Source organism: Lepisosteus platostomus, chromosome 22, assembly GCF_059453375.1.
Source record: "Lepisosteus platostomus isolate fLepPlt1 chromosome 22, fLepPlt1.hap1, whole genome shotgun sequence".
NCBI lineage: Eukaryota > Metazoa > Chordata > Actinopteri > Semionotiformes > Lepisosteidae > Lepisosteus > Lepisosteus platostomus.
Window position 1 is genome coordinate 10,240,647 of NC_142632.1, and position 18,889 is coordinate 10,259,535.

The 18,889-nt window shown below is 40.6% G+C and overlaps 1 protein-coding gene across 7 annotated transcripts in view; it reads left to right on the forward strand.

The window, feature by feature from the left end:
- The window catches only part of bcas3 (BCAS3 microtubule associated cell migration factor), a 235,246-nt gene that overhangs the window by 105,161 nt on the left and 111,196 nt on the right, over positions 1-18,889 (forward strand). The gene's annotated exons all lie outside the window — the stretch shown is intronic.

Below are 18,889 nucleotides of genomic sequence, written 5' to 3' on the forward strand. Positions count from 1 at the left end.
TTCAGTGTTTCTCATCTTCATTCATTTTCATGTAGGCAGCCATGCCTTTTTACTCTGATGTTTTCTTGCTCCGAATGAAGAAATCCACTTTCTGGCCCCTGCTTAGATAGACTTATTAGTTTGGTTTCTTTCAAAGGCCTTTTTGGAAAAATTTAAATCAAATTGCTTCAGCACACGTCCAAAGAAAAGCACCAATTTACGAAGAGTGTTGCATGTAAGAAATAGAAAAAAATAACTGTTGGTCATTTGAAGTTCAATTTGTAAATTTATTTTGCTGTTTTAAAAAAAAAAATTTTTGTAAGGAAGCAGCTGATGGAGATGAAAGACTTCATATGGCCGAATGAAGAGTAGTCCATATCATTGTCACCCACTGAAATTTGCTTTATTTAAAATAGAAATGCAGATAATTTACCGAGTCCTTATTTACAGTCTCTGTAAACATCCTCGTTCTGTGATAGTGGCTTTTACTGCCAGGGGCATGGTATGCAGAGCAGCTGCTGTTTAAAGCGATTGAATGGACACTGATGTGTTTGGCAGCTGCAACATGTTCCCTTAAAATGGACTACCTCTGCAGAGCTATCAGAGCATCTGTGAGGTCTTGGCTTTGGTCAACCTGGCCTGTTTCAGCAGAAATACGATTAAGATGGTGTATGTGAGTATCAGTCACACCTCTATGTCTTTGATGAGAATATACTCTTCCAAGTGTCCTTATTGAGCCCTCCGACCCCTGAATAGCATATTCATCAACATTAACCCCCGCCAGAAATCCTTATGCCTTCCTCATACAGTAGCATGCACAGAGCAACATTAAACTGAAGGGGTCGTTAAAGAGATAAGTAAGTCCACCCTAATAAATGTTTATGGGTCCTGAGATAAGGTGAAAAATCAATATATTGCAAGTTTTAGGATATTCAGGTTTTTAGTTACCCAGTAAGAGATACTGTACAAGATGTCTGCAGCGCCAAGGATTTCTCCGAAAGGGGTTTCCAGGTTTCACAGGGTTAATTAAGTGATGATCACTACAGAGCAGTGAGCTGAATCCTGTTTCAGGGGTTATGGGCTGTGTTTGATGTTGCTGCCCTTTGTCTTGCGCTATGTGTCAGTGTTGTCACCCTGTGAGCAATTATCTTGAGAGCTGGAGATGAGGGGCAGTGGCCCCTGACGCCCAGGTGAGGGCACCGGAGCAGGGGGGCATGGGAGAGTGGGTGGACAGGGGTTCACAGCTGCTTTGGGATGGGACAGCAGGAGCACATCACTGAAGCTGCCAACAGTGGGGAAAGCTATTGAGGCCGGTGCTGTTCTTTTCAGTTAAATGAATTTTTTCACATGCTTGGGGACTTACATTCTTTGTGCTTAAGAGATCTGCAAAACATTTAGCAAATGTGCAAGAAATACATCCCTATATGGATGCTTTACTGCAGTGAATGAAAGAAAGGGCAGTGGCTGCAGAATTGTAATTATTTGAGTAGCATGTGTCTCACAGAAACATGTAGATTATCTCCCCATTCCTACAAAGTCCACAGTTTCCCATTGTCTGCTACATTCCAACACAAATAAAAAAAACATCATTTCTTTTCCCTGTGTTCTGCTGACCCAAGTTAAGTGACTTCAATTAATTAATGATATCTTTCCATTTACAAAAAAAAGGAAATGGCTGATCAGTTCGTGCAACTTCATATCTTAGTCTTTCAAATTATTTTTTAAAGTGTTTTTTCACTGTGGAGTGAGAAGATGAATTCTTACATAACAGTAAGATGTTTTTGTTCATAGTTTTGGGAAAAATTCAGTTTGTCTTTTAATTAGGCCTTGCTTTCTCTTCAGGATTTCTCCAATGAGAAGCAAAAGCACCAATAGAAAGTGATTGAAAAGTTGTGGCTCCTCAGACTTTTTTCTTTCCTGGAGAACGTCACTGCAGAATTATTTTGTAAGGCAGGGCTCAACCACAAAAAGCCTCTTCCCATCCTAAATTTTCCCAGGTGTGCAGTGGCAGCAGGTAATTTCCTGTGGCGTATTTGTGCAGATGAATTTCTGTGTTGGAAGATGATATCTGCTCACCTGGCTGCCTTTGCGACAGAGAAATCCTTTGTTTATTCATTTATCAGGCAGATTAACCCTAATGAATGTGCCTTCCTGGTAACAGATCCAGGTGACAATAGCGAGGTGAGGAGTGGGGCGAAACAGGGCTAAGTCTCTTTCTTCACTTGGAAATAATGGCTGCATTTACAGAAGTGTGTTTCAAATCACTGGAGGAACGCAAAAAATGTCAGCCAGAAATTCCATTCAGCTTCCTCTCCAGTCTTCGAGAGCACCACAGTGGTCCGTGCTCCCTGTGTTGTTTCTAATCCTCTGGTGCCATAAATCTCTGCAACACAAGCCAAGATCATCCTTACTAGCTGAAGATGCCATGATTTCTTTTCCTCAGCTGTGATAATAAAATGCTGATAATAAACCATTACATATTGCTCTGGAGTTCTCCCAGAAGTGCTAGTAGTATTCTTTAAAAAAAAACGCAGAAAATAAAAAGTCTGCAGTTATCGTTTGCACTTCATTTTGTCATTTCCAATCGAGGAACTCATTCAAGCAAAGGATTTCACAGTCACAGCTCGCAGTTTATCCAGTTTGATATCAGCTTTCCTTTCTATATTACACTGTGGAACAGTCTGGCTTTGAACAGACTCTCTCCTGACTGACAGGCCCCTTCTAGATTGCATTCTATTTTACATTTTTAACCTTAATTAAATATATTTATATATATATTTAATCAGATATATCAATGGAGAACAAACTCTTGCTACCCATTTGTACAGCAAGGCATTTACCAAAGCCAGAGTGAAGGCCCTCAAGGTATTTCGAGTGATGTACCTTGATCAGGCCTACAAAAGCAATACCCTGGCTTATGTTTGAAACCCCGAGTACCTGCTCCAGTGCTCAAAGCACTGACCCCAGTTCCATTCTGCTACATCTGGAATCTGAGTCACCTGGCCACCAGCGACTTCGATAATTAGGTGATTTGGATTCAAATGAAAAAAAAATGTGTGAAAGTCATATTTGCTTACACACTTTTTATATTTCTTCCTAGAAAAATATTGTATTGATATGTTACTTATTTAAATGATAAAGTACTCACTTTTAGATCTGTTAAAGAATGTTACTTGTTTAAGTCAGCAAAGAATACAGGCGGGCCTCTTACTGTAAATGATGTTTTATCTGGTATTTGCTCATTTTGGTGAGTTCTGTTTTCTGATACTGGTAGGTTTGAATTGTAATTGAAATCTACCAATTTCATTGTCACATAAAATAGTTCTGAATAATCCATGGGAGTGAATGATGTTTGAATTAGCGTCATTTTTTATATAAGTAGTTAAGTGTAAGACATGGAATTGTTTGTGTTTACCTGCAGTATTTTGCTATCTGTCTGGAACAGTGAGGTGAGCATGAAATTTTAAACAGCTGAACCCCGCTATGCTGTAATGTTATCAGTAGTACAGGATGCAGAGGTTTTCACATTCTTTGTGCTCACAAGTTAAGTAAGATCCATTAATTTGACGGCATGGGGCCATATGTGAAAATTACTCTGAATAGAACTTTCCCAGATCTTATCATGATAATTTATACCTTATTCTCTGAAGAGAGCTGGAAGACATCATTTCAAGGCTATGCTAATGGATTTTTTTTTTAGGGATATTTTGTGCGAAAAAAAGACAAACGGACTCATTAGTATTCAAAAGCTTTTTTGGAGACATTAAGTGGGACTGTGTTTGGATTCCCCTTTCTGCTATGCAATCTGCTATTAAATTCAAACATTTAATTTTCCTTAGGCAAAGGGGCTGATAGCCAAGTATATTTAGGACTCCAAAATTGTTGTATATATTACCCAAAATAAGCACAGCAGGGAAATGTGTTTATAATAAACAGACAGGATGCACATATGTACATCCTCAACTGGAATGCTGAAAGACTGATGTGTTGCTGATGAAGGCTTAGATCCTAACACATTCTTATGTTTATAATCTCAAACTACACTTCTGGTGTGATTACTTGCTTGCCCATGTTAAATTATGTTTAACCACTTTTGTGCTGAATTTAATGAAAGGCCAGAAAATCTCTAAACATACTGATATAAAGAGGAAAGTATTTTTCTTCTAAAATGCAACAGTTTGAAATTGTTTTTTATGTATCAAAACATTGTGCATTGGAAAATGAGTGTATTGTATCTGTGGAGTCCAGAGGTACAGTGTTTCATCTGGTTTTGTTCCATTATTCAGTACTGTATGTGCATGGAGTGATAAAGAAAGAGAGGGCCTTAAATCCAGGAGACTCTATCCAGCAGGGGGGCAGAAATAGTTATTTTTGGAAACCATCAAAAAGTAAAGTGTGGTTTATTTCATTCAGCCTGAGTGCCGTTAAGTAAAACAGGTTAGCAGTCAACACTTAGTCTGTTCTGCGCAGACACTCTTAAATGATGACTTGCGGAGGAGAAGTGAACTCGAGCCCACAGTCATATGACAGGTCCTGGGCAATTTCACTGCTTACAAAAGCGTGTATGAATTAATACACCCCTGTGGGGTACACAAATAGAGTTAATAGAATTTCCCAGCAGCAGCAATTCCAGCTGATTTGGGCTGTGCAATTAAAAAAAAGTCTTTTATTGATTAAGGAAGGTGCTGTGGTAGTGCATGTTTCACTGGCAGCTAAGCCTGGCATTTCCACACATTGTACTCCCATGGCCTTCCAGTGCGTCTTGCCCCTTAATTGGGCACACCATAATGAGGGACAGCGTGCTGTGAGGGAGACAGGAGTGGAGTGCAGCACCTCGGCTGTGGGGCTGCAGAGATAACAAGCACTGAGCCCCCCCAGGGCCACGCTGGGCGGGAGCGACTGTACGCCTCCGTCGCCCCGAACCAGTGAGCGCTGGACCTGAGGCTCACTGGTCAGCCGGACGTAACTCACTACATTAGTGGTAAACGCACAGAACGGGGCAAAAAGGAAAGAAAAAAACAACAGGAGAAATGTTATAAATGACTTCATGTTTTGACTAGCCACAGCTAATTGTCTGCCATGTTCTTCAAGGCTATCCTTGATGAGGTCTGCTCAGCTCAGACTAATTGGCGAACGTTTAACTGTGTGCCTTGGTCCACTTAGGGGAACAGGGATTACCCCAGGCCTGGGCTCTCTGCAGTTTGATTTTTTTATCTCAGGTTTGGATTATTCTTCCTATTTCTTTGATAAAGGACCATTTTGGATGGGTGCTCCTTCTTTATTTTAGGCTTCGACAAGGTGTCCAGCTCTCTTCAGAGTGACTGGTTGTTCTGCGTGTGTCTCAACAGCCCAATGTACTGACAGTGGGAGTCCATATAAATCAAGCTGTAATTGTAAGAGGTGAGGTATAGATGCAAGTGAAAAACATCATTTGCTATGGCAGACCAGATTTGATTTAAATGTATTTCAATCAGGCCATACATATCATACATGAATAATGTATGAAACACATATTACATACTATTTATCTGTGGCATTTTGCCTTTGTGGCATTTATTTTACAATGAAAACCCTCCCTTTGAAGTGCATATAGCAGTCATTGTGTCTTCCCTAATTGGCAGATTAAGCAACACTCATTACTCTGCAAGTATGGATGTTTTCTAAGATTATTGACCAATTATTTAAAATATCATAGCTGTTATTGTTATACACTATGTGAATCTCTGATCTGTTAAAAAGAGCATTGCTGGGACACCTTGTCCAATCTTCACTGGCCTGATTCACCGGACACCCCTGCAGTAGTTTGCTGGTCTGATCTGCTTTCAGAACATATTGAATTTCACTGAACCCCAGTTTATGTATCAATACATTAAAAAAATACTTGTGATATTGTGGTCAGAGGACTATTTAATAGTTTTAGGTTTCAAAGATGGTAGCACTCCTATCATTGCTGTGTTCAGCTACATTTTCTCAGATTTCCAGCAAGTTACTTGTACTATAGATTGAACAGCAAATTATGTATTGTATTGGACAGGCATTAGATCACCAAGTTCAAATCTTGAAGGTTCGTTTCATGTAAGTTATGTTACCCTGTCAGAAATGGCACAGTGAATGTTGCTTTTAGCTTGTTTGTGCACGTGTTGATCTTTAAAGCTCAGTCTTTTTTTATTTGGAATATGATTGAGAACTTGTTGGCTTGAGAAGGTATCTTTAACTGACCCCAGGAAATATTTCAAAAGGAACTTTGTTGTAAATTCTAATAAACATAAAGATCTTAATGAACCAGCAAGTATTTCAAGTAATTTTAATAAATTAGAAACACATGTTATTTTTTCTTTACATTAAAGTTGTAGATTAAAGTTGGGGGTAGGTTCATATGGGAGTATAAGTTTGTGCATCTCCTGTTGTTTTAAAAATACAAGGTCCTACACAGGAGAGGTTTTCTGTTTCAGCTGCCTGAAGAGGCTGAAACATTTTTCATAATCCACTGTAAGTAAGGCCACACAAGGATGATGTCTTTCTTTGAGAGATGTGTTTACACAGTCATTGGGTGAAAGATTGCAGGACTCTTACCACGAGTTTTGAAAATGAAGCCAGACCAGGAAAATCAGGATACAATTTGGCACTTATGGAGACTAAATGATTTCCTTTTTAGCTGCTGATTTCTACTGGGAAATGTATCCTTGGACTGAAAATTGCATCCGGAAAAATGTTTATGTAGTGTTTTTTCAAATGAATGATTATTCTTCTAACCTTTAACACGCACAGAATGTAATTCTTTTTTTCTCATTAACCCTTTTCTTTCTTATCCTGTTGGCATTTTTATGACTTTATCTCATTGTATATTTTTTGCATAATGTCTGAGTTGTAGAATACACACAGTCATAGTGATGTCTGTACTGTAAACACCAGCATTTCAGTATTGTTTTAATCATTAGACCTCAGTATTACACTCTTATTGTAAATTTGCCTTTGACATAAACATGTTAACAATTAATTCTTTTATTTTGGCTTGTGTCTAAGATTTACTTACTGTACTTTAATTCTCCTGGCACGTTAAAGTGCTCTGGTTTATAACTTAATATGTTGCACTTAGTTGGCTGTAAACAAAAATTAACCTTTACAAGGAGCCTCATTCATATAAGGAATTACTTCTCTCTCTTTTGTGAGGCATTTAAAAATAATGGTAAAGATTTTCAAGTTTGATATCAAGATTCTCTTAAAGAAATGTCTGAACAGTTGCAAAGGTCCTTTAAAGGTAAGAAAAAAATCCCATCTTTAAGTCTTTTTCCAATTTACAGTAAGTATTTCTAAAGTTGTGAATTAACTAAAAACATCAAAACAGTACTGCTAAGCAGGAAGAATTTGGGAAGGAGCTATTGTCTGGGGGGGATTGAAGGTCTGAAACCCTCAGTTGTTATGCCCTTTAAATAAAGCTGAACGATATCAGGTCTGATAAATATTGCTTCAACTGCAGGTGAGAGAGAGAGTCTATGATGACAAAATATCTCTGACTTTACCAACTTTATGTGATTTAAAATGAGCACATTTTGAAAAGTGTATCAGAACGTGAGAAAGGTTACAAACACGAGGCGGTCATGTGGCCCATCTAGTCCGTTTTGTTGTGAGTAGTTTTTAATTGATCCACGGCTCCCATCCGGCTGTTTCTTGAAACAATCCCGATTATCGATATACAGCAACATGGCTGGGTAGCTCGTTCCACACTCCCACAACCCTTTGTTTAAAGACGTGCCCCCTATATATGATCTTTGCAGACTGTGTTCGAAACTTTAAATGAAGGGAGTTTAATAATTAGTACGAACAAGAAGAGTGGTAAAGTCCAGCCCCTCTGGGCTCGTGAAAGCTGCACCAGTTCTGCTGCTCTCCCCTGAAAGGGCCATTTTCACTGACAGGCAGTGTGCTCTGAACCGAAACCAATCGAGTGCTCAGCACTCGTGTAACTTGTTGCCTACTCTGTTCACTTTTAACCTGTTAAAGTTTCTTATGGCAATATAATTTTAATGAGCAAAAGACCTTGGCTAATTGAGTAATGTTTAGTAGGACGAATTGAAATGAAGATCCCGAGTGATGCTTTTCCTTTGAATGATTACTGCGTGATGGACCTTCTGATGATCCTTTCCAGCTTTGTTTTCAAACTTCCAGGAACATTTACACATCTGCTGAGAGCCTGAAGTATGCTTAACAAACTTCATTTACTCATCTTGGCGATACTGTGTATGTCCGTTACATTTTTTGTATTTTTTTCCCTGTTGTATTTTGTCAAACGTTGTAGAAGGTGCTGATTCTGGATAATGACGTGCACCGGGGCTCAGTGAAAGAGCCCTTCCTCTCTGGGCGTTTCATTGTTGCCGTGCCATTACTGTGGAAAGATCTGACTTTAGATAAAGCGGAGCCCCCTGTTTTGGGGTGTTGGGTTGGATGCAGGGGAGGGGTGTAGTTTTCTCAGATTTCTGATTCATTTGTTACAAATAGTCCCGGGAGAAACGGAGGCGTGGGGTCACTTACAGTAACTGCGGCAAAACATGGGGAGACGGGGAGGAGGGAAAGGCGTGGGAATTTCAAAGAGAGCTCTTGCTTTGTTAAACTTTGTTGTTTTTTTTTTAGAACTGCTCATTCACACATCGGGCCCTTAAGACAGGCTGAAGTCATTTCTTTTTATTTCTTCCTCTTCTCCTACTTTTCCTTTTTTTTCTTAAAGGTCTGACAGCTGCATAGAATCACAGTCCTTCTTATGAGAGCCGGCGTGTGTTTGTAAGCGTGTTTTGCCCCCTTTCCCCCCCTCTCCGCCACAGAACCTTGAAAAATCCCCCGTGGAAACTCTTGACCCCTTTTCTGCAGTGTTTCTGTAGCATCTTGTCAAACATCTGGAAATAGGCATGTTTGCAGTCCCTCCACGACAGGCTTGTGCTTTTACTTGATTATATTATCTGGTAAAAGTTTTCTTTCTCCAGCAGAAAAAAAAATAGAAGAAGTATGCGACCCTCAGTCTGTCAAGAGGTCAAGTGGTGATTGCTGATGTTGTCTGCTTTAAACACATGTTTAGCCCTGCAAAGCTCAGGCAGTTCCCAAAAGTTTGGTAACCATTAAGGTACTTCCTAAGTCAGTTCCGGAGTCAGGCCTCGGTGGATGGGATGGAGAGAGGAGGGGGGTGTGGGGGTGGAGGGGTTGGAGTGGAGTGTGTGTTGACAGGGAAGGGGGGGGGGGGTGATGGGATTTCGCCTTGAGTTTCTTGTTGCTTTCCTCCACGAAGGGGAATTTAGTCTAGTGGCTGATTCAGCCAAGGAGCAGCTCACGCAAGGCAGACCCAGACAGGAAGCGCCTCTGCGCGTCTTGTTATGATAGAGGATCAGTGGATCGGGGGGACGAGCTGTGAACTTTACATGCGATGAAGGCCGCAGAGCCCGGGAGCTGGAGCCACCTGAGGGCTGAGGAATCAGAAAGGAAATTAAAGGATCATTTAGTTTCGAGAAAGGAGGGAGGGGGGCGGTGGCAGGGGTGCAACACAGACTCCCGTTTCCAGCCTTTCAGACGAAAAAAAAGGAGACCATTTAATAATAAAGCACAAAACACCACAGCTTGTTTTGAGTCCCGGCTATGAAGGAACTTGCACAACTCCATCCCCTTGTCTCCTGCCCCGGATTAGTTTCAGTACCTGGCTCAGCACGGTCTTCCAAAGTGCTGTGCAGTAGATTTGTGTGAGCCGTAGTCGGTGGACTGGTCGAAGTGGGGGTTGCGGATGGACTCTTTTCTCTTCATGACACAGCTTCTTACAGGGTGCTGAGAGGTGGCTTTCTTCTGGGTCTGGAAGACAGACCTTTTGCTCAGCATTTCCACTCAGGATGGAGTTCTTGGTCCTATTTCCAATCCCAGCCAAGCGGTCATAAACCCGAAGCAGCAAGCGGGCCGATAACATGTCCGACTTTGAACCTGGGTCCTCTTCTGCAGTGTTCAGATGTGCTGCCTAAAATAAAATTCAGACGTGGATATGAAAAATAAACTCAGCATAAGATTTAATAGCAAAAGAAGTGAACTGTACAAATATGCATATGCATGTGTAAGATGTAGATAAACCCTCTGAGCTTACAGGGTGTCGTGAATCAAGAGCTGGCAGTGGTCAGTTTTGGGGTACCTCAACTGAAATTTTCTTGAATTCAGTTGAGATCCTGAGTCAGCTCGGGAATTAGACAATCAACAGGATTCGTGTCAGCATTGCGGCGTTCTGTTGACCCCAATTAGAGACGCTCAGCCTCTTATTGGAAATGGCTGGGAGCTTGCTAGGAGGAGAAGAATGCGTTGTTTGTGCACTAATGTATGCAGGGTCTCCAACTATGATACAGACACAGACACCATTTTGCAGCGGGAAGCCCGAGCTGATGAGCCCATCCTTCCTGTGCTGCAGACACCATTAGCCCTGGGATAGACAGGAAGGGACTGAGCTAATCTGGGGGATTGAAATGCAGGGGTGCCCGGTACCCCCATGCCCAGTGGCTTCGGAGCGCTTATCAACTCCACATGCAGCTCACACACTGCCTGCCTGTTTGAAAGGCGTGCTCGTGGATGCTTTTATTTTTTTGGTGAGGGGGGTTTCGGGGCATAGTCATTAAACACAAAGATGCAGAGTGCCAGGGTGAAAATTAGTGAAGAGAGAGAGGATTTTGGAAATGTGTTGCAGCCAGTACGAAGAAAAAAACAATCCTGGTATATCAGTGTGTGCTGTTGCCTCTCTTAAGTAGGTTTTAGGTATTTGATTCATGGTTTGGCTGTAGACTAAAAATCAGGGAATGTCTCTAGCAGTCCCATACCGAATTCGCCTATTGAAGACAATCAGGCATTTTTTTGTTCTCATATCACTGTCATTTTGGTTCTTTGTAAACCCAGAAATCTTAGCTTAACGGCTCCAACAATTGTTATTGTGTATTATTGTGTTATTGAGTTACTTGTGGTTGATTCGTTTCAAGCTCGAAAATTCAGTTTTTCTAGGTTTGGCTTAGTATCCACCTCAGTATTGGTGGATGTACCCCAGGCCTTCTCACTCTGTGCCAGCTTTCTTTAGTGTAATATGACACATTTTGAGTGTGAGCTGTAGGTGACCACAGCTGCTGGAGAATCACAAGGGAGCAGGCAAACGTGTGCTATTACTGCGCTTCACCTGATGCACCATTTAAACAAATTAGAATTGTTTATAAACTACGGAGCCACTTCACCATGTAATATCTAAGGGGGAAATTTCACATGCCTTTCTGGTTGAATACCTTTTAGACACATGCCTGTTTTTGCACCTTTTTTTTTGGCATGATATAATGAATGGCTTTCTGAGGCACAAGGTTAAAATAAAGTCAGTATTATCTCTCATCCTGCATTGGTGTGATGACATGCTTTTAAAAAAAATAGTTTGAATCACATTTTTATAAAATCTGCATGTAGAAAGCCAGGATTATAGTGTGATATGATCACATATAGTGTTTTGATTGCGTACTGTATTGTATTTGAAATGTTAAAAAGATTACTGCATTTCAGATGCATTCTGAAATTAATAAATTAAATTAAATCATCTCTGATACTGTCAATTTAATTTATTTTTTAACTGCAAACCACGTAATTTGGAATAATCTAAGATCTAGTATTGTAAGCCATTTTGAAAAACACCTTCATTTCAAATCTAGCGAACGCAACACTACAGATATGACATGCAGTCGTTCATGGAGACACGTGATCTAAAAAAGATATAATTGGGATGAACAAGCTGTCGTTTGATTTAAGGTAAAACATTTAAACATGCTCACAGTATTTTGCAAAGATGCACCAGATGCCTTTGAGAGCTGTCAAACATCACCGCAACGGGTACATCAGCAACATAAATTGCCAAGCAGAATAAAAATATTTATAGTGCAAAAATGTTTATCATAGTGTTTTGATTCCATCTGATAATGAGTAATACCAGTTATAAAAAAGATACAGAGAGAAGGCAGAGGTCAAGTAAAATCCTGTTATTTTCAGTGCAAAGGATTTTCACTTTGGATTTAAGTGTAGCAAATGAACAGCAAACATTGCTAACAGGAGGAGCCCTTTTCCCCATTTTGCAAGTCAGTTGACATGAATTACATCTTGGGAATAATTGGTTTGCAAGGAGCCTGTAAGTGTCTCTGTTGCAGGAGTTCCAGTGGAAACCATAATCCACTACGCTGGAATACAGGACTGTGCGCACACACCGGAGGACCTCCTATTAACAAGATTAACTTGATTTTCTGGTGAATCGTGCCCAGGGCCAGCCAGAGCCCCCACTCCCCGTGGCAAAAGCAGGCCTTTCTGCGGCCTGCGCACTGCCGCCCTCTCTCTGCCTTCGCTGTGCTGATTAGAGACTTGCGGGCGTGGAGTCTGATTTATCGCAGCGGAGAGCTGCCCCTCCGCCTCCCCTGCCCTCCCCGGTGCCGATCCACGGTGGTGGTGGTGGTGGTGGTGTGGTGACGGGGTATGAACACTCACGTGGGAGCTGCGATTCCAAAAAAAATCGGTAATGAAGACAAATGTCTGGGAGGGAACCGGGACAAGAGGGCCGAGCCCTTTGCGTTCCCATTGCCTCCGCTCGAGAGGCGGTAACAGTGGCCAAAGGAAATATTCCCCCACTTGTTTGTTTCTCATGGCACCGCTGGAATGTTCCTGTGCCTCCTGGGTGTTCTAAACTCTCACTTGTTAACAGCTTTCACACAGGGCCGCAATTAACCCTTAGCGCTTTCCTGTCCTGCCCCCCCCCCCCCTACATACACACACCGGTTTTTCATAACTACACTTAAGGTTTTCAACTGGAAACCTCCCTGCCCCGTGCAGACTCAATTAAACTTAAAAAAAAACATGCAGTTTAATGTTCGCCGTGCAGTCTGAAAGCGGTGGTGTTTAACGCGAGGTGATGTTACTTGCCAGGTTTATTGTACAGTAGGATAATTGCTGGCTCGGTTAAGTAATACGTTCCTGCAGTGGGAGTTGAGACCAGCTCCTTTGTGTCTCTGCTGCTGGGCTGGCAGTGCTGAGTGAAGGGAGAGGAGAGAAGAAATGTGGAACAGAGATCCCACATGTGCTTTCATTTTAATATGAATGTACATTCACTTTCATTGAAGTGTAATTATTACTATTAATAATATAATTTATGCTATTATTGCAAACCCTTAAGGGGTGTCTGCCTCCCTTCTGGGCGGTTTAATATTTTCTTTCTGAGGTTAGTGAACAGAGACTTATTTCAAAGCTTTCTTGGCACTGTCAGCCTTCTAACAGAGACAAATCTTAACCAGGTACTGTAGATGCAGAAGCATTTCTGTACATAAATGAAAATGTATGAGGCCCACACGTGGTATTAGCTGTCTTAAAGAAAGAGCTTTGGTTTTGCAAAGATCGAAGCCATTGCAAACGCTGTTACCCAGCACCCCGGTTGTTTTAGATGGGCTAATATTGTTTCACACAAGGAGGAATTCTCTGGAACGGTGGACATGTGGTGCATGTAATCTGGAGGTAAAGTCTGCATTCCCACTGTCCTTTCATCTCTGGGCTTCTGTTGTTACATTTGGTTCTGCTGTATCAGTGTTTATTCAATGGCAAATGTAACCATGTCAACCAGTTTTCCAGCTCTTTTTTTTTCCTGGGCCACCGTGTATTCAATGCAAATATATTTCTTTTTAATGATGTTTTTAAAAATGTAAACCTCTGTTGAAAACGCCTGTTCCTCTGTGGGTGAAATGGGATGCAGTCATTAAATTTTCATTAAGCAGCTTCTTATGGATGCCTTCCACCCTCTGACCACATCTTAGGCTGTCCCCGCTCTGGTGCCAGCACCAGGATGAGCACCCATCGGCTCTCCAGTGCCTGGACTGCTTTTAAAAATAGAACTCATCATTAGGATGCTGAAACGTGCTCACAGCGACAGTGAAAGAGAAAGTCATTAATAGAGGGAGAATATGAGAGAGTCATTAGCAAGAGAGAATCTCTAATCGGTGCAACCACGTTGGGTTCACATGCACCATCGAAAGTGAACTGAAGCACTCCAGCGTGCATCCTGCAGACAGTGAGCCGGGCAGAGTGCCAAGGCGGTCTTGTTACGCTGCCTATGCAGAGAGAAGCACGAGGAGGCACTCCTGATCATTCCAAAGCTGTCTAATTTTGTGGGTGCTTGAGAACTAGTTTAGACGCTGGCACCGTTGCGCTAATCAGATTGCATCACTGTCAGCCGCCCACTAATTATCAGGAAATTTATAGCTGCATTAGGTAAATGTCACTTCACCACAGTAGCCGAGGCCGAGAAAGCTCTCTGCTTTTAGTTAGCACCATCGGCATGTCTCCATGGGAGTCCGTCCAACAAGGCTTGAGGCTTCATTAACAACAGTAAGTAGGCTAAAAATGTAGTGATACTGTTCTTCACACAAAGTAGACCTCAGTGCCTAGTCCTGGGCACCTACTATACACATATAGATTAACTCAAGCGGTAGCAGAAACATATTTACCCTTCTGTTATTAACATTCCTTCCTGTGTATGTTTTCATCTTGCCATCTTTATGATGCTCTGTGCTGTTTCTGAAGCCAAGAAACCAATATATTTTAAGGCATTCTAGGTTCTGGTATTTTGAAAAACCAGTCATGCGTTTTATATCCACATTAGGATTTGGTCAGGAAATGACTGTACATCTATAGCAGTCATACTGTATTAAAGAGAGAGTGTGTAAGGTGCACTTTTATTTCATGGTTTGTCACCGTGGAGCCACATGCATGCAAGTGGTTGTTCATTTCTCCTAGCTTTATTTTCCATGACATCTTCGTTTCTCGGAGTGACGTGTTTGGAAAACGAACGTCATTGAAAGCTCCAGTCTTCTGACAGGACAGGGAGCTGGTGGAGATGTGTACGTTTAAGGCGGTGTCTCCGTGTGCTGTGGGACACGGCGGCCTTTCTGCAGGCTGCAGCGTTCGCTGTGCAGGTTTGCCGAAGACGCGGGGAGGTACTGGGTGGGTTTTGAATGCTGTCAGCTTGGCAGAACATGAGTCGCCCAGATTTGAACTGACATTAGAGCCTCTGTTATTTGTTAGTTCTGCAGATGACAATAACAAAATAGAAATGAATGCTCACTTTTCTAAGTGTTAAGTTTTTTCATGCTAGCTGGTTTCCCTAGCGTTAGGTGCACCTGCACAGCAGTTATATGCCAGGGGGCCCACAGTCATTGAGAATAGAGACCGTCCAGCTGCGACACGGTCGATAAGAACTCCCTTCTTCCTTTCCATCGGAGTGCTTTTAATGGTATACATTCAAGGAATTCAGCGAGAGGAAATGTGTCCAAATATTTTAAATATTGTTTGAAAGTATTTCGTTTTAAGCAATTGAACTTAAACTTTACTGTAAATGGAGGTTTAAGAAAGAACAACACACTTTGTCTTCAAGTTATCTTGTCAACACATTTTTTACAATTATTTCCTAACAGATGTATATTAGAAAACACCTTTTTAACATTGAAAATTCTACTTTGAGCACAGATGGTATTGTTTTAATCACAATATTTAGTAAAAAGGGTAACAAAAAATTAATGTTAAATAAAATGTTTTACTCTATTCTGTAGAAGATTTAGGAAATTAAGCTTTATTTGCACTAGTCAGGTAATTTTCCATAACAAAGAAAAGTCATTTGTGGTAATAGGACCATGTTTGCCTTAGACTTCAGGCATGAGACGTTATTTGAATGTCGGCTCAAGTCCTTAAATCTCACTTGCTACTCTCATCCAGTCATTCAACCCCAAAACACAAAATATTTCCAAGAGGACCTTTCACCCTAGTTTTCACATTATCTCACACTTTACAGCTTTTAAATTGTGAGAATCTCACACAATATACAGTCGTTTTCATAACTGTGTAGACAGTAACACTTAATAAATGTTCTGTGACATTTCTTATACTGTACAAATCTCATATAAAGCTGAGTTGTGCTGCGTTTGCAGAACAGGTGGATTTGTTCTGCTGCAAAATAACCAGTATCATGGATAGCTTTGGTAAGCTGATTTTTCAGGTTAGTGCCCATTTCACTGATTCACCATCTGATGGTGTTACATACAGTATGAGAGAAGTTTTTTTTTTTTTCGATTTTCTTTGCTTGGAACCAGAATGTAGAAGTCAAAAGGCATAGGGTGATTTTTTTTAAGAGGGCTGTGAAATTCCCAGTTCGTCTGTGTAAGGATTTGTTTAAAATCGTTTCCTGATTGCATCCTGCTTTTTTACTAGGCTCCGTTCAGCACATCCTTAAATAGGCTTATTGGCAGTGTGATATTTTTATTTCCATTGACTGTCGGGGCTTGAGGGATTCGGTAAAGTAATATCCATTGTGAAGTTATTTTTAATTCTATCGTATTTTCTGATCACTGAATTATAATTTTCGCTGGTATGTTTTAGCTTGAGCGTGTTCATCCTTTCTCATTTATCCTTTCTTTCGCAGCCTTCTTGTTCGCTAAACTCAGAGCAGTGCATGACAAACGGAAAGTGTCTGCCATTTTTGTATATTATTGCAAATTCACAATTTTGCTTGCCATACAGTTTTTCTTAAGTCTTTACCTTTTTACCCTTTTTACCCCAGAGTTTTACCCCGTCTCATACACGGGTAGAAGTATTGTAGGCATTGCATGTTAAAAAAAAATGTTATTGTCTCTACGGTGTCTATCTGCATTTTGTTTATAAAAACATGTTTTATTCTTATTGTCAGCTTTTATTGGACCTGCATTTTGATGCAGTGAGTGTGGGAGAAAATTAGACTTGATATCAGAGTTTTGAAAAACGATCATAAAGCTTATGGTTTTTAATTGCAGGGTTCTGATTATGATTTATGATCAGGAATCATTATGGCAGAAAAAGAGTAATTCCTAACCGTAATATTTGTTTTTTAGGACTTTTCTGTGAAGGATTGTGATCAAACTAGAAACCTGAGCAAAAAGCATTGAATAGGTAGAATAATTATAATGTCTTTGTTCAACTCCATGACTTCTAAACAAATTTGTACGGTCCAAAGACAAAGTGTATAAGAGTGTCTTTTGCATCAGGGTTGGCAGAATAATTTTCACTTAGGCTGTTTGCTTCGCCGGAGACAGACTTTAAATGATATGTCCGCATAGGAATGCACACATGGACACACAATGGGCACTTATGAAAGCCCATGCAAATACAGCGTAGTGTGTAATTTTAGTTGCAAAGTTATCTATTTTGGGGCCTTTATTTCATTGGCTTGTCTAAATTTAAATGATAACCAGCAAGCTAGGATAATGAAAAATCAAAGCCCGCCTTTGAACTGTTGTCTTAAGTGCTTGCAGCTGATCTGAGAGCCCTGCTCCCTGAGCAACAAGTACCAGCAGTGTCATGTTAATAGTGTGTCATAAAGAAATATTCTGTCTTTCCCTGCAAACATTTACCTTTCAGTCTTAAAGCATCATCTGGTTGACAGAGCCACTGTGAAGTACTGGACTGGGTTATTCAGCCATGCTCCATGATCTCTGGTATCTTTTTACATTTAGCATGAAGGTTTGCAGCACTAAGACTGAATTTAGTGCAAACCATGAGCATTACGCATATTGTAGAATTTTAAAGTTTTTAAACGTAGCCATATAAAAGGAAATCTCGCATCTAGCGCAGTTTGGCAATGCATTACTTGTTCAGCATTTTGAGTAAAATACAAGTCTTTTCACTGTAGTCCTTCAAAATGGTAAAAGATGTTTTTCCTTATTCAGTGACACAGAGCCTTGTGATGCAGGGACAGTAACAGAAGTTAATTCAGATTTTTAATTACAATATTATTATCTTGCAATTTCCTGTTTTCATTTGATTATTTCTAAACTCATATACAGATATGAGGGTTACTTTTGCTAATACAAGACATAATAAGTATTTACTTTATCTGTGTTACATATGTACATTTATTGATATTAACTTATCTACTTTAACCAAAAGCTGACTTTCTGGTTCAGCCTAGCTCACAGTTGGTCAGATTGATGCAGTGTACATCAGTGACAAATTAAACTCCAAGCGCTCTTGGCCTGTCAGCCTGGAAGTACAGTGGATCATTTACTATCAGCGCTGTGTTTAACATATAAATGATGACAGACATTGATCACCCTCGCCATTGTACAGCAGTCATGAGATTGATACTGATCCGGGTACCAGCCAAGCAATTACTGAAGCAGCTGGAAGGGAAGAATGTTCTGATCCTCTGTCTTGGGTGTTTCTCGGTTCCTAGCAAACCAGTCACAGGAATAGACACTGCGCCTGCCTTCCACGGTCCACTCCACTCCTTAGGAATAAGTGGCCGATTAATGTGCTGGTATTTGCATCATTATTGAAGACATCTGTGTCCCAGGAGCCATTAAAAAAAGTTAGTCTTAAGCGCACAGAATATACTGTATGTATAAAACTAGCCGCTAGCAGAATCGTTGTTTCAACAGAACAACTAGTTATGAGCTAGCTCTTTGGTGTCTGCACGGTATTAAATTAGATGTAACATGCTATTGAGGAATAATTGCATTTATCCGTTTGCTTATTTTTCTGGGAAACAACAAAAAATTGTGAAGATGAGGATTTATGGTCACAGAAACATAAAACAGTGTTGTTTAATATTGAAGGGCGAATCTGGATCCCTCTCACAGACAGAGGATCTCTCTTAAAAGCCACTCTGCTTCATAGTTTGCCAGGTTCTAATGAAATATCTCTATTCCTGTAGATGTGTAACCTAAATTTGACATCAATCTTGAACTTGCAGCTTTGCTTGCGTTGTTCTTGTTACTGAGAATCTCTGGTAGGATGTAGTTTGTAATTAGATACAGATGTTGCTAAGGCAGTCCGGCCAGACTGTTATTTTAGCCTATGCTGAGCAAATTTTTTTTCATACCAG